The sequence below is a fragment of the Nyctibius grandis genome, chromosome 2, assembly GCF_013368605.1.
Source record: "Nyctibius grandis isolate bNycGra1 chromosome 2, bNycGra1.pri, whole genome shotgun sequence".
Lineage (NCBI taxonomy): Eukaryota > Metazoa > Chordata > Aves > Nyctibiiformes > Nyctibiidae > Nyctibius > Nyctibius grandis.
In genome coordinates, this window is record NC_090659.1 from 79,774,412 (window position 1) to 79,786,753 (window position 12,342).

The following is a 12,342-nucleotide window of genomic DNA, read 5'->3' on the forward strand; positions in this document are numbered from 1 at the left end:
TACAATGGATGCATTTTTCTGTCTAAGTGAAGGGAAATCCCTGGAAGTTACCTCAGTCAAGGCTGAAGCTATCCTGATGTGATATGTATTTTCCAGTGTAGGTAGGTTATATTTATGTATAAAGCATCGGAAGTGAAGTTCCCAGTCTTTGGCGATGACAACAAATGAGGCATATGAGCCAGGATTTTTGGCTGACGTGTTGTTGTGTAACAAAGTGTCAGTCAGTCTTGCCTTCTCAACATCATTTATGTGAAAATGGTTTAAATTGACAAAAGATAAATTAAGAATTTTTGGCCAAACTTTTCCACTGCAGATCTGTTTCTTAACAGTGATGGAGGCATGGATTTCACTTTTAACCTGTTACATTATTCCACATAAGAGGTGGTATTAATCTACTTCAAAAAGAAGTTTTATTTTCTTTGTTGACTTTTCATTCTGCAGCCTGTTAATCTCTTTACTCTTTCTAGTCTTGAGGACACAGTCAAGACTCCTCTAGTCTTGAGGACACAGCCTCAAGCTTCGCCAGGGGAGGTTCAGGTTGGACATTAGGAAGAATTTCTTTTCAGAAGGGGTTATTAGACATTGGAATGGGCTGCCCAGGGAGGTGGTGGAGTCACCATCTCTGGATGTGTTTAAGAAAAGACTGGACATGGCACTTAGTGGCATGGTCTAGTTGACAGGGTGGTGTCAGGGCAACGGTTGGACTCGATCGATGATCCCAGAGGTCTCTTCCAACCTGGTTGATTCTGTGATTCTGTCTTTGGTACCTTTTTCTGGTGCGTTACTGTGAATGCTTAAAAATATGCTGAACCTTTGTGGTACCAGACTCAGTCCTGCCTGTTGTTTCTTCCGTGTAAGTACCGACTTTTACGAAATCTCTGCCATTTTGTAGCTCTAAGCTGGGCTTGCCTTGATTGTGTGGGGCCAGGTACCTGGCTGCCAAAGCACAGTGCCCTGCGCTGCTTCTGCTTTGCCCGTGGCATCGTTCCTTGTTCTGCTCGCTCCTCCCAGGGAGTCAGAAAAAGGGCAGCCTGTCCGTGCTGCCCTTTGCTAACCTGCCACAAGCTCAGCTGATGATGAATTGCATAAGCACTGTGCGTGAAATCAGTGCAGAAAGGAAGGCGCGGGGGCGAGGGGGAGCGCAGGGTAAGTTGCTGCACGTTTATAGTTTGGTTCTTACTTGGTGCTTCTTGGCATCCCACGTCAGAGGGAAATTTGACAAAGCTTAGCAGACAGTTAATTCTGAACTTGACTGATGTTATCTGCTTCCTCAGGGGTCAGGAAAGTGCAGACTCGAGCTTGTTTTGGACACTGCTGGGGTTGGATTACAAGTATGGCATGTGGGTTGGGCAGATGATGAACTCTACAGCTGGGGAGGGAGGAACAAAGAGCTCGAATCTGGCTGGTCTGCGCCTCCTTTTGTAACTGTGTAACTAGATCAGCTCTCTTCTGTATCGCACCTTGCTGTTGCGCAGCATTTGTACATAATGTGCAGTTATGGGTGGTCTGGATTCATGTTGACTTGGTTAAATGTAATGGTGTCTCTCATAAAATGTCTTGATGGGTTATGGAGGTGATGACGGCAGTCCCCTGCCTCATGAGGTCTTTGTAGAGAACATGGAATTCCTTTATGTATGTTTTTTATGTGGCTTTGTTTGGCATATTGTGTAATAAATCTCTTGGGATCAACGTGTTTAAGAACCCCTTTCTCTTCCTCTTTGATACCTCTGCTGTTGTGATGAGAGAAATTACTTGAGCTGGAGTCCTTGTTACATTAAAAGACAGCTATTAGCAGCACATTTTCCATGGGGTGCTTTGGACTTTGGACTTTCTAAATTTGCCCAGACCTCTGTTTACTATAGAGCACAGCACAAGTCCCTCGTGCCTAGCCGTCTTATGAACAGAGGGGATCACCGAGCATTGTAATTTGTGCACCAAGAAATGAATTTTGCAGCTGGATTGTTTTTTTTTTTTCTTTTGGGGAGTTCAGTGAACAGTTTCTCGCTGCCTTCTCGTGTTTGTAAATTTACCAGACAGGGGAAGTGCCTAAAACCGTGGTGTTTTTCGTTTGTTTTTGTTTTTGTTTTTGTTTTTTTTTTTCCCCCTCCCCTGTGATACAGATCTGAAGCTGCTGGGTTGGAAAACTTCGATGTTGCAAAGCAATGCAAATATGTAGGGGGATGTTCTACCATTAAATCTATTACAACAAATTAGTCTTGTAATATCTGTATGGAAGAATTAAAGTTCAGAGTGCCGTTTTGCATTGACATCCACGCCTCCTGAAAGCCACAAGAGTATTTTAGGTTTCTCAATTATGTGCTTCCCAGCCTTAAAAGACGAGCTTTAAGACAGTAACAGCACACGTAAAATCTAACCGCTTTAAGATGTCTTGAGTTGGATGCTTAACTTCTGAGAAGCCCAGCCTGCTCTGAAAATCCTGGCTGACAGTGCAGGATTTGTTTTATTTTTTTATGTGTGGGTTTTTTTTTTTTGTCTGTAGACTCCAGCAGCTGTCAAAGTTGAGCCCAGTGGATTCGCCATGGCCTGAGAGAGCCCTGCGAGAGAGGTAGGGGTGCATTGGGGATCGGACCCCCTTTCTCCTCCATGCCTGTGTTTGTCCAGCCCCCAGCCCCAGGGTTTGGTGGAGCACCTCATCTGGGTGAAGAAGCCTGCGTTTGCTTTCTTGTTGCTGTGACACAAGTCAAGCAATGTGCAGTTGAGTGCAAAGACCTGGTGGTGTTCATTTGGATCAGGGGAGATGAGAAATCAGCAGGCCCAGGGAACTGGATCTGTTTGAGAGATGGGGGCTGTGAGTGGGTGTGGGAAATAGGTGGTGGGGAGGGATGGCCATGCCATGTGGCATGAGGGTCTCGCACCCTATCACGTCTCTATATGTCCTCCAGCGGGAAGGAAGAGGTTTGCAGTCCCCGTGTGCTGCTGGTCCAACCAGAGCAGGTGACAGCTACCTGTGAGAGCATGAGTCAGTGGTTTTTAGAAGTAGCAGACACTCATGAGAGGTTTTTCTTTCCTCCTAAAAAAAATTGTCAGATTCTCTGATAAGCTTCTCTTTCGGCTGCTCCCACCTACCTGTCCAGAGCTTCCCATTTTCGTATTTAGCTTCAAAATGCATTTGAGGGCTGTTTGGGTTTGGGCTCGGAGATCTAGAACTTAAAAACGGGCTGATAGAGCAGAACAGGACTTGATTTTTGGAAGGCCAAAGTGACTTTTCCTACCGGCCCTGAAGTCTGAGCACACAAATGTGCTGCATCTTAAGAGCCCATGTACAGACAAGAAGGGTACAATCAATTTGCCAAATCAAAGAGCGAGTGGCAGGAGCACAGACGATAATACCAGTTAGGAAAGCTCTGGGATGTGAGTGTGGCGATGCGAGAAAGTTTACTAGTGCAGATCGTTAAGTGAAATGTGATTGGGGGGGAGATCTTTGAGGGTGTTTTGGTGGTGATGGTGACAGTCATGATGAAGATGAGGAATTCAGTTATGGACATGGTTACCTTTTTGACTCTTCTTATGCTTCAAAACTGGGCAGAAAGCTGTAATCTTTGTCTTTTCCAAACCAAATGCTGCTTTCCAGGCACAGCCCAAGCGTGGAAAATCTGATGCTGAATGGTAGCAGCTTCCTTCTGGAAGTGACCGTGAGAGAGTTAGCTTGGCAATGCTTGTGTGACTCTACAGTTAAGACTGTCCGATTTAACACCTTGTCATGAATAATGTTCCACACTTTCCTTTTTGAGTCTCTTCTGTTCTGAAGGCAGGGAGATTAAACTTAATATTACTTGGTGACCATAAATATCTCCTCTCTAAGTGTTTGGATCTGTGGTAGGATAGCTAATTAACAGTTGTGTTATTTTTAAATTACCTACATTGCCTGAGAGACGAAATGAAGCCTAAGTGACCCCCTCAGGTGGTGCTGGTGGTTGTTATCAGATATGTTGTGGTTGTGTGTTCCTGTTTGGGGCTGTTTCCCGTTTGAATGTGGCAGGGTTGCAGCAAGAGACTTCTCTGACTTTTTTGTTGGTTCACAGATCCTGAAGAGTGGGTATTTTGGACTATTTTGGGAATGGTAAGAACAGGGAGGGAGGCAGAGCATTCCTTGTGCAGTATGTGGAAAACAATTTAGAAGCTCTGAGGTATGTTTCCGGATACTCAGGTTGTGATTGCGTTAAAATACTAATGAAAAAAGAAGGGGAACTGCTTTTATGGTGAGAGATGGTTGAAATTAAAGGAGCATGATCAGGAGACTATACCTTACAACCTTTAGAAAAGCCTGGAAAAGCTGGATCTGCCTGCATACATTCCTTTTTCCTAGCCTTTCAGAAAACTGAAGATGCACATAGTGTGTGTTAGTTTTTATACAGCAAGACATCTTGGGTAAGATGAGCTGTATCTCCTCTTTTTCTCCTCCTTTTTGACTTTTCTCGGTTTCTTGCTACAGACCATCTATTTACTTAATGACGCCCAGCTTCTTCGAGACCTTACTGCTTCATACCTCTTCCCCGAGGTCATTCTCAAATCATCCATGTTCTCATGACTAAGAATAAACAAATGTGCAGATGTGTGTGGGGGACAAAAAGAATGAAATAACTCCAAGTTCCCCAAACACTGTGGTGCATGTGTGATTTTTCCGAGGAAAGATTTGAGAGAGATTAAGTTTAAGATGGCAGATGTTAGTAATGTTTCTTTACGTCTTTTTGGAAGATACTTAGATACTACAGAGCAAAGGACCTGAGTTAATCCCACTTGTTTAAATATCCTCGTAACTTCTACATTTTGCTTTCCTTATGGTTGGCGGACTTGAGATTGTTTTATAACTGCTTGATCTTTTTTCCCTGCCTGCGGCAAACAATTTAAATATTCTCATATTTTTTCTTATCTAGGAACACATATGCAAAAAAAAAAAAAAAAAAAGCGCACCAGAATGTTATGAGAGGCTTTCCTCTTAGTGCTTTGGTCTCTGCAGTTGTGAAACTCTTAAAATAATTACTCAGAATTTCTGTGACAAAGATTTGGCTTCTTAATGCCAAAGCACTTCCTGAATTTAGTGGTTGCCTAGTTTTTGTCAAGACAGTGGCATTTGTTTTGATTTCAAAGAAGCTCAGTTTTCAGCTGGAAGAAGTCTGAAGCTATATTTTTGATTCAGGACGAGAAGCTGGAAGGCTAGCGATGCCTTCTTCCTTCTGCAGCAGGCTTCCTGTGGGAAGATACTGAACCACTCAGCTCTTCTGCACCTCACTGTCTGGTTTAGTCATTTGAAATGTTAATTCTCTGGAAATGATTGCTTTGGAAATTAATTAAATTTGGAGATCGTTGCATGAAGGTGGTGTCATGCAACTTATGTTTTCTCTTATGTTTTTTATACACATATATAAAAAAAAATATAAACAATATATGTTTAATTCCTCATATTTTTAGAAACTATCTTAGCAAGAAAGGGTACTGTCCAGAAGAGGAGGGTTTTTAATTTTTAAAATTAAGAAACAATCTTATGAGAGCAGCTTACAACTTGCTCTTGATATATTTTAAGTCTTGGCTTTTGAAATTCAACGTACGTTAGTTGTGGTTCTTTTTATACTCAGCCACTGTTGAGGGACACGATACATACTTCAGGGCAGGAAAGTGATGAATAAGAGCTGGTCAGGCAGGAGCAAGTCCGAAGTCTTGTTTTTAAAGCTTCGTGTGGATTATAAATAATTTTGGTCAGAACGTTCCAAATACTTTGTTCTGTTATGCCTGTTGGACAAAACAAAATGAGTTAAAGCAAAGAGCATCTTCAGACCATCAAGGTATAAGTTTCTGTAGTTAAATTCACAAAATAATAACAAGAAAAAGCTTGCATTTGACAATAAATATTTTAAGAGGTAGGTGCTGTATATTGCTTCGTATAAATTCCAGATGTATAGTGGAGCAGGTGAATGGAAAATAAAAAAGAAAATGCTTTAAAGGTAAATAGAAAGAATATAGGATGCTGTCCTTTTAAGTAAGATGATTTAATCAATAAATCTGTAGGAAACGAGCATATATCAGTGCTGTAGCCATAAAGCAAATACTATTATTTAAGTATTAATCTTTCAAGTGGGAAAAGTATCTTGCATAGTGTAATCTGGTACTCTTCGTGGTGGTATTTGGTGCTTGTGTGAGGGCCACTTACCTGCAATGGAAGATTGCTGTGAGATTTGTGCTCAGCTCCAGAAGCCTCTCTTCCCCCTCTTTGACAGTAAGGGGAGCCCTGGGTGATGGCTTCAGATGTGCTGCTGCCCAAAGGTACCACTGATCAGATGCCTGCATTTTTGATCAGAGGATGTCCATGAAGTCAAGCAATGTCCTCCTTCCATGTTCCCAGGACATCTACTGTTACTTCCCAGGGGCGAAGGTGCCTAACTCTTCAGCTTCAGTACTTCAGCCTTTGAGCTCCTTTCCTATGATTTTGTAATTATTTGTAAATGTACTCAAATGTTCTGCCTTCGTGGAAAATAAGGGAAGGTGGTTCAAAGAAGCAGCAGGAGTCAAGAAGAGTAAAGGGAACCGTAAAATATCCAACAAATACTGATTTGGTAACATTAGAAAAACATGTGTCTTACGTTGTGCAGTGTGAGTTTATCTTAAAAAAGGATTTGAAGCAGTCACGGAATCTGAAAACTACCAGGTTTAGACTTGTCTCATCTAACTATGTGCTGGAGGCTACGTCTACATGAGCAGGTGATTCGGAGCAGCCGAAGCGGATGGAAATGATGACAGCAGTTGTCATTGTGGACCCTTATGACCCTATTGGGGGTCACAGTGCATTTGGTGTGGAGCTGGAGAGGGGCTTCTGGTTTAGCTTCCTCCAAAAGCAACCTGGTTTGCGTGCACCATGGCTCCCCTAGGCACCAGGGTAAGCTGGCACTACCAGCCCACCCAGCGTGCTAGTATGGAGGTGGTCTCCGTGTTGCAAGGTCTCTCCAGAGAGGGACACATCTGCAGGGGCAGTTCAGCTCTCCTGTATCTCTTAATTTGCCTATATTTGAAACTTAGGCTCACCGAGCTCTGAATTAAGGTAGTTTGGCATTTAAAGCTTATGTGGAGTAAAGCTCAACTTAACTGCTTGAAGAGTAGTAGAAGATTGCTCCTTTTGCCACAGAGTTTGTGGTCCTGTGCTATAACTCTGTTCTCAGTTACTGTTTCAACGAAAGATTTGTTGCACACTAAATTTTCTGAAGTTTAGAGCAGACCTAAATGCACAGACAAATGCTTCTTCCCCTTCTTAGAAAGGGAAGAGGTCTCATTTTTTTTATTTACTCTGCACTTGGTTTGTGGAGTGATTTTTCTCTTATCTGGCATCCTCGTTTGGCCTGGATATTCCTCAGGGCACAACGATGAAACATGGGTCTCTGCACGGGGCGAGACACTTTCTATTTTTAATGAATAATATTGTGGCAGAACTTGCATTTTTTTATTTCCCTTGGGAATTGCTGCTGCGTAGAAAATCAACCAAACAGGACATACCTATGTAAAAGATGAATCGTCCCTCGCAGTGTGCTGGAGGATGTCACTGGGAGTCACAGTGCAACGTGCCATGTGGATGCTGTCTGTGTAGGATGTAACTGTATAGAGGACCATCGCCCCAGGTCCCCTCGCTTGGGGGCTTTTGTCCCTTTGATCCTGGAGGGTCACTTAATTTCCTCCTTTAATTTTCCCGTAGCTTACAAGCAGGATGTGTTGCCTTATAGTGAATCCCGAACAGACAATTAGGCTTTAGGTGTGTTTTATAATTTAATTGTGTATCTGTCGATGGTGTCACGATCGCTCAGTCCTCTTTCTTTTGCCAGTCTGATAAATGAGCTGTAGAATCGTATAATTGTGGGCTTACACCATAATTCGTGTGCTAGCTCTGCCTCTGGACCAAAGGGCCAGGGAAAGACAATAGCACATAGTTGTGAAGGGCTTAAAATAACTTAAGTCAAACCCGAAATAGTTAATACTCAGAGGATACTGGAATAGGAGTATATTTGTTAGGTTTTTAAATGCATAAGCTTGCAACATGGCTAGTTACCTTAAAATTCAGATGCCTGTTACATGCGAATTATTATTTTTCTGTGCTCTGTGCAGTTTTGAAATTTTTCCTAATATATTTAGTAGCCATTTACAATAGTAGGAGGGTGAGTATGTTTCATTGCATTGCTTCTTTGAAGTATATTTCTTTAACTGATTTTTTTTTAATTTTTAGCGTGAAAGACATTGATTGCCAGAGTGGATTAATGCCTTTCACATCTGCAAGTCTTATTTCAGATCAAAAGTGAAATAAGCCATACGTGTTCAGAGTGGACATGTGCGCACATCATAAATACTGCCGCACAGGCTGGCCTGGTTTGAGAATTAAGAGCTATTTTTTTTCATAGGAGGGATTCAGTGCTAAAATATTTGTATTTCATAAGCACTGCAGATTTAGCCTCAATTATTATTTTTTAAATTATTATTCGGATTAATCCCCAAAATTCATTAAATTCTTAATGGAAAATTTTCAGTCAAACTTTATTTTCTTTTAAAAATTTTAAGTGTATGTTACAATTGAAAGTTTTATAGGGGTAGGATTTGAAGGACCAGAGTTGTCTGGTGTTTTTCCAGCTAGTTCAGCTGTCTTTAGAGGGACTGAGTAGGTTGGCAAAGTGTAGTGTGGGCTCCTCTATTAAATCCATCACTTGGAGAGCGAGAGAAATGGGCAGTAGCCGTGGTGAGGGCTTTATTGTGTGAGTACTTTCCACCTTTTCATCTTGGTCTCCCAAAATTCTCTCCTCTTCCTGGGTTTTCATTTTTTTGTGCCAGGTTTCCTGAGGGCATTCAGGCATGACAAGCCTGGGGTTGTTACGCTGCTGCTTTCTCGGGAGCTGCCGGGGGAGCGTGATCTCCTGTTGCATCTTCCTCAGGTGTTGGCGCTGCTCTGAGATGGCCTTCTGCAAAAATGCATGACACGGGCTTTGTCCTGAGGGTCTCCGGCTACCGGAGGGGTGTCTGACCATCCTCTGGGAAGGCAGGAGCAACCTTCTCATCTGTTGGTCATAATGCAGGATGGATAGTATTTCTGAGACTTGGTAAAACCACTGGTGAGTGTGGGACAGGAGCTCCCAGCTGCTTAATGAACATGGCTTACTTGGAGGTATGGATGAACAAATACAAAGATTAAAGCCAGCAGTGAGCTGCAGGTGTGGACACTTCAGCAAACGCAGGCGAGAAAAATCAATTTTTCACAAATGAAAGAGGAGAAAAAAAATCAATAGGGAAAGGACTGTTATTTTCAATTTAAAGCCAGAGGAGTTCGGGTTTGATCTCTGAGTTCATGCTTTCCTGTTCTCATTTCACATGTTGCACGGATCTGTTATTGGAGAACTGTAGACTGTGTCGTATAGAGATCATTAAATATAAATGGTTGAGTGAATGTGAAATGCTCCCCATCCTTATTTATTTATTTACTTGTCTTGTCTGCTTGCAGATACTTCTCCCTCTGTAGTTAACTCCTGTGGATGCTAGTTCCCTGCACGGGAGGATTGGAGTGCATCGAGCTTTCGCTGGGAAGTCCACCAGCCTTCTCCTTGTGCATGTTTTGACAATATTTAAAGCACACAAATCAGACTGTAGTTATTGATCCGTGTTTGTTTCTTTTCAACAGACTGTGATTCCATCTGGCTACCTGATGGTGAGAGTGCCCCACAAAAAACATGACCAATATTTTAAATAGAAATACTGAATTTGATTTTGTAGTACTATCTGCATGAGGTCTGGTAAATATGAGGTGAGGGACCTAGGTGGGATGTAGAGGACCCTCACGTCTCCTCTTGGTGCAGCCTGCTGTAATGGCAGGGCAGAGTGCCAGCTTCTTATGTTAAAAACAAAACAGTATTTTTGGCCAATTCCTGTTGCTAGATTCCATGTTGCCAAACACATGTCTACTAGCGTTAACTGTGTGAGAGCTGTGCTACCTTGCAGATCTATTTGTGTGCAGACTTAGCCTGTTGGGTAGTAAGCAGAACTGTGTACCGATGGAAAGACTCTTTCGTCATTAAAGCTCTGCAGAAGTGGAGGGCTCGCTTGCAGACAGGCTCTTGCTAGGTCTTGGCTCTGTTTGTGTCTCAGGACAACAAGCAGAAGTGATCATTAGGAAGGTACTGCCAAGTTCATGAGTGATCTACAAAACTACAAATCTTTATCACTCTTTTCAATCTATAGTAACTATTTTTTCTAGTATATGTATTTTTTAACTTGATTAATTTCTCTGCTGTGCATGACTCCAGCTATGCCAGTACAAAAAGGTGCCAGGAGGTGCACCCACACCCACTAAAGGCTTAGAGGTTCTGTGAAGGTGGATGGGAGAAATAAGTCTGTCCTGACTTAAATCAGTTAATTTCTTCGCAAGAGCAGCTTGCTGCTCGAGTACAAGCGTACCAACAGCAGTTGTGCTGAAGAACACTTAAGTGCATGTATTTATATATGCCTGTCTGTATGTACATATATATATGTATTTATACATGGATATGTATATGTGTGTATATATGGATATGAAATATAACAATAAGGGAAGGTAACCTAAGCTTATTTCATTTGACTTCAACACCTGATGGAGGCACTGTGCTTATTTAAAGGTGTAGTCAGTACAATGCTCTTGCTATGGTCAAGGGAGAGGTTAAAAGCACTTCTACATCTCAGGTGGGCTGTGGTGACCTCCAGAGATGCCTGTCCCCGTGTAAACTGTCTGTAGGGAGAGACTAGGACACCTCGGGTCCCCGTCTGGATACTTTGATTTGATGCCTAACATTAGGGGGAGGCAGACATAGACCACAATGGCAAAAAATAATGTAAAAGGTAGGATTTTTCAAATCATCTGAATGACAGAGACAGTTAAAAGTGACTCTGGCTCTTGATGGGATGCATCTGAATGACTGAGATGCTCTTGAAAATGCCTCTCAAGCTACTACGTAGGGACTTTTGAACTAAAGAAGTAAGAGATGCACAAATTGCAAACCAATTGCCATGTGAGACACTGTGTTCCCGTGTTCCAGGAGCTCTGTAATAAGCCAGGCACAGGTTTTACCACACATCTTCTTTCAGCTACTAGCCCAAAAACCTGCAACCCCAACCTCACCCCGTCTTAGGTTGTAACCTGCTGAAGTGTGTAGCATGTTTGGGTGTGTTACCATTCCCTGATGGGGAATATCGGGTCTGAAGGGAGGGTAGCCACTGGCCGGGGCAGTTTCAGCAGCCGTGGGCAGCAGCGTCTTCAGTAGTGGTGGTGATGGGAGGAGGTGCACTCAAACCCACAGTCGTCTGTGTGTTGTGTTGCTGCATGGAGAGTGGTTGGAAATGGCAGTCCAGTCTCATGTTTCTCTCCCTTCCTTGGCAGTTTCTTGAGGCCGTGCAACTTTTCTGTCCCTGCAACTTCTGTTGTGAAGTGAAGCTGGCGCATCTCATGAGGGAGGGTTGTTGCAGGAAGAATCCTTGCCATGCGGTGTGAGGAAAGGTTGTGTTATTGTTCTGGGATGGGTTTTTTTGGCCGAGACTGCAGGAAGATAAGAGAGACAAACAGGGAGGGGAAAAAAAAAATCTTCATGGATAGTCAGACTAACATTTTTAGAGGATTCTTGTATTATATATGTATGTGCCTGGGTGGGAAAACAGCCAACGAAGTTGGAAGAAACCAAGATGTTCACTAGCTGGAGAGCAGAAAAAATATGAGCATGCTGGACCCAGGGCACTGCTCTGGTTCTAGGTGAGGTGAATAGAGGAGAAAATAAAACTAGCACAAGACTTTAAAAGCAATTCCCCAGCATTAATTGGCTGTGGTCAGGTAGGGATTGGAGAAAGCAGGAAAACCTCTAGGATGGTACAGATTTCTCTTGCTGCAGTTTGACTCCTTCCTCTGAGACTGCTGTAGTTGCCAACAATGGAAAGTGTTTTCAAGAAGTTGTTCTTCAAGTACAGCAGAAGCGTGCATGGTGGGAGGGCTCCCATGCTCCTGCGGAGCTGGAACATGGGTGCCGTAGATGTTATTTCATCCTTCTGTCTTGTTATTGGTTTGCTAAAATTCAGAATAGCCAGTAATATTAGTATAATGAAAATACTCATACTATCACCTTTTTATTACACTCATAAATATAGGACACTTGCCAGATATGTATATTGTAAAAGTAAGGAAGGCACAAGGATTGCAGCTAAGTAGCTTGAAAGTTGCATCTTGCTGAATTTTTTGATCCTCTCACTTGTTGGAACAGTTGTTTTGTTTTTTTTTTTTTTTTTTTTCCTATATTTGACTTTCTGTCTTCATACTGATGTCTTATTGACATTTGTCTAATGTTTTCT

At 42.5% G+C, this 12,342-nt stretch overlaps 1 protein-coding gene across 5 annotated transcripts in view; it reads left to right on the forward strand.

Annotated features, from left to right (window-relative positions):
* KLF12 (KLF transcription factor 12) overlaps positions 1-12,342 on the forward strand; it is a 256,263-nt gene that overhangs the window by 34,882 nt on the left and 209,039 nt on the right. Inside the window, exons 1-2 of one of the 5 annotated variants that reach the window (XM_068395215.1) lie at positions 1,131-1,146; positions 2,501-2,566. The exons of 3 other annotated variants lie outside the window; for them this stretch is intronic. The gene's annotated coding sequence lies outside the window, so the exon portion shown is untranslated. Of the gene's footprint in view, positions 1-1,130; positions 1,147-2,500; positions 2,567-12,342 lie in introns of those variants that run through there. One more of the 5 variants, XM_068395214.1, reaches the window with a different exon arrangement.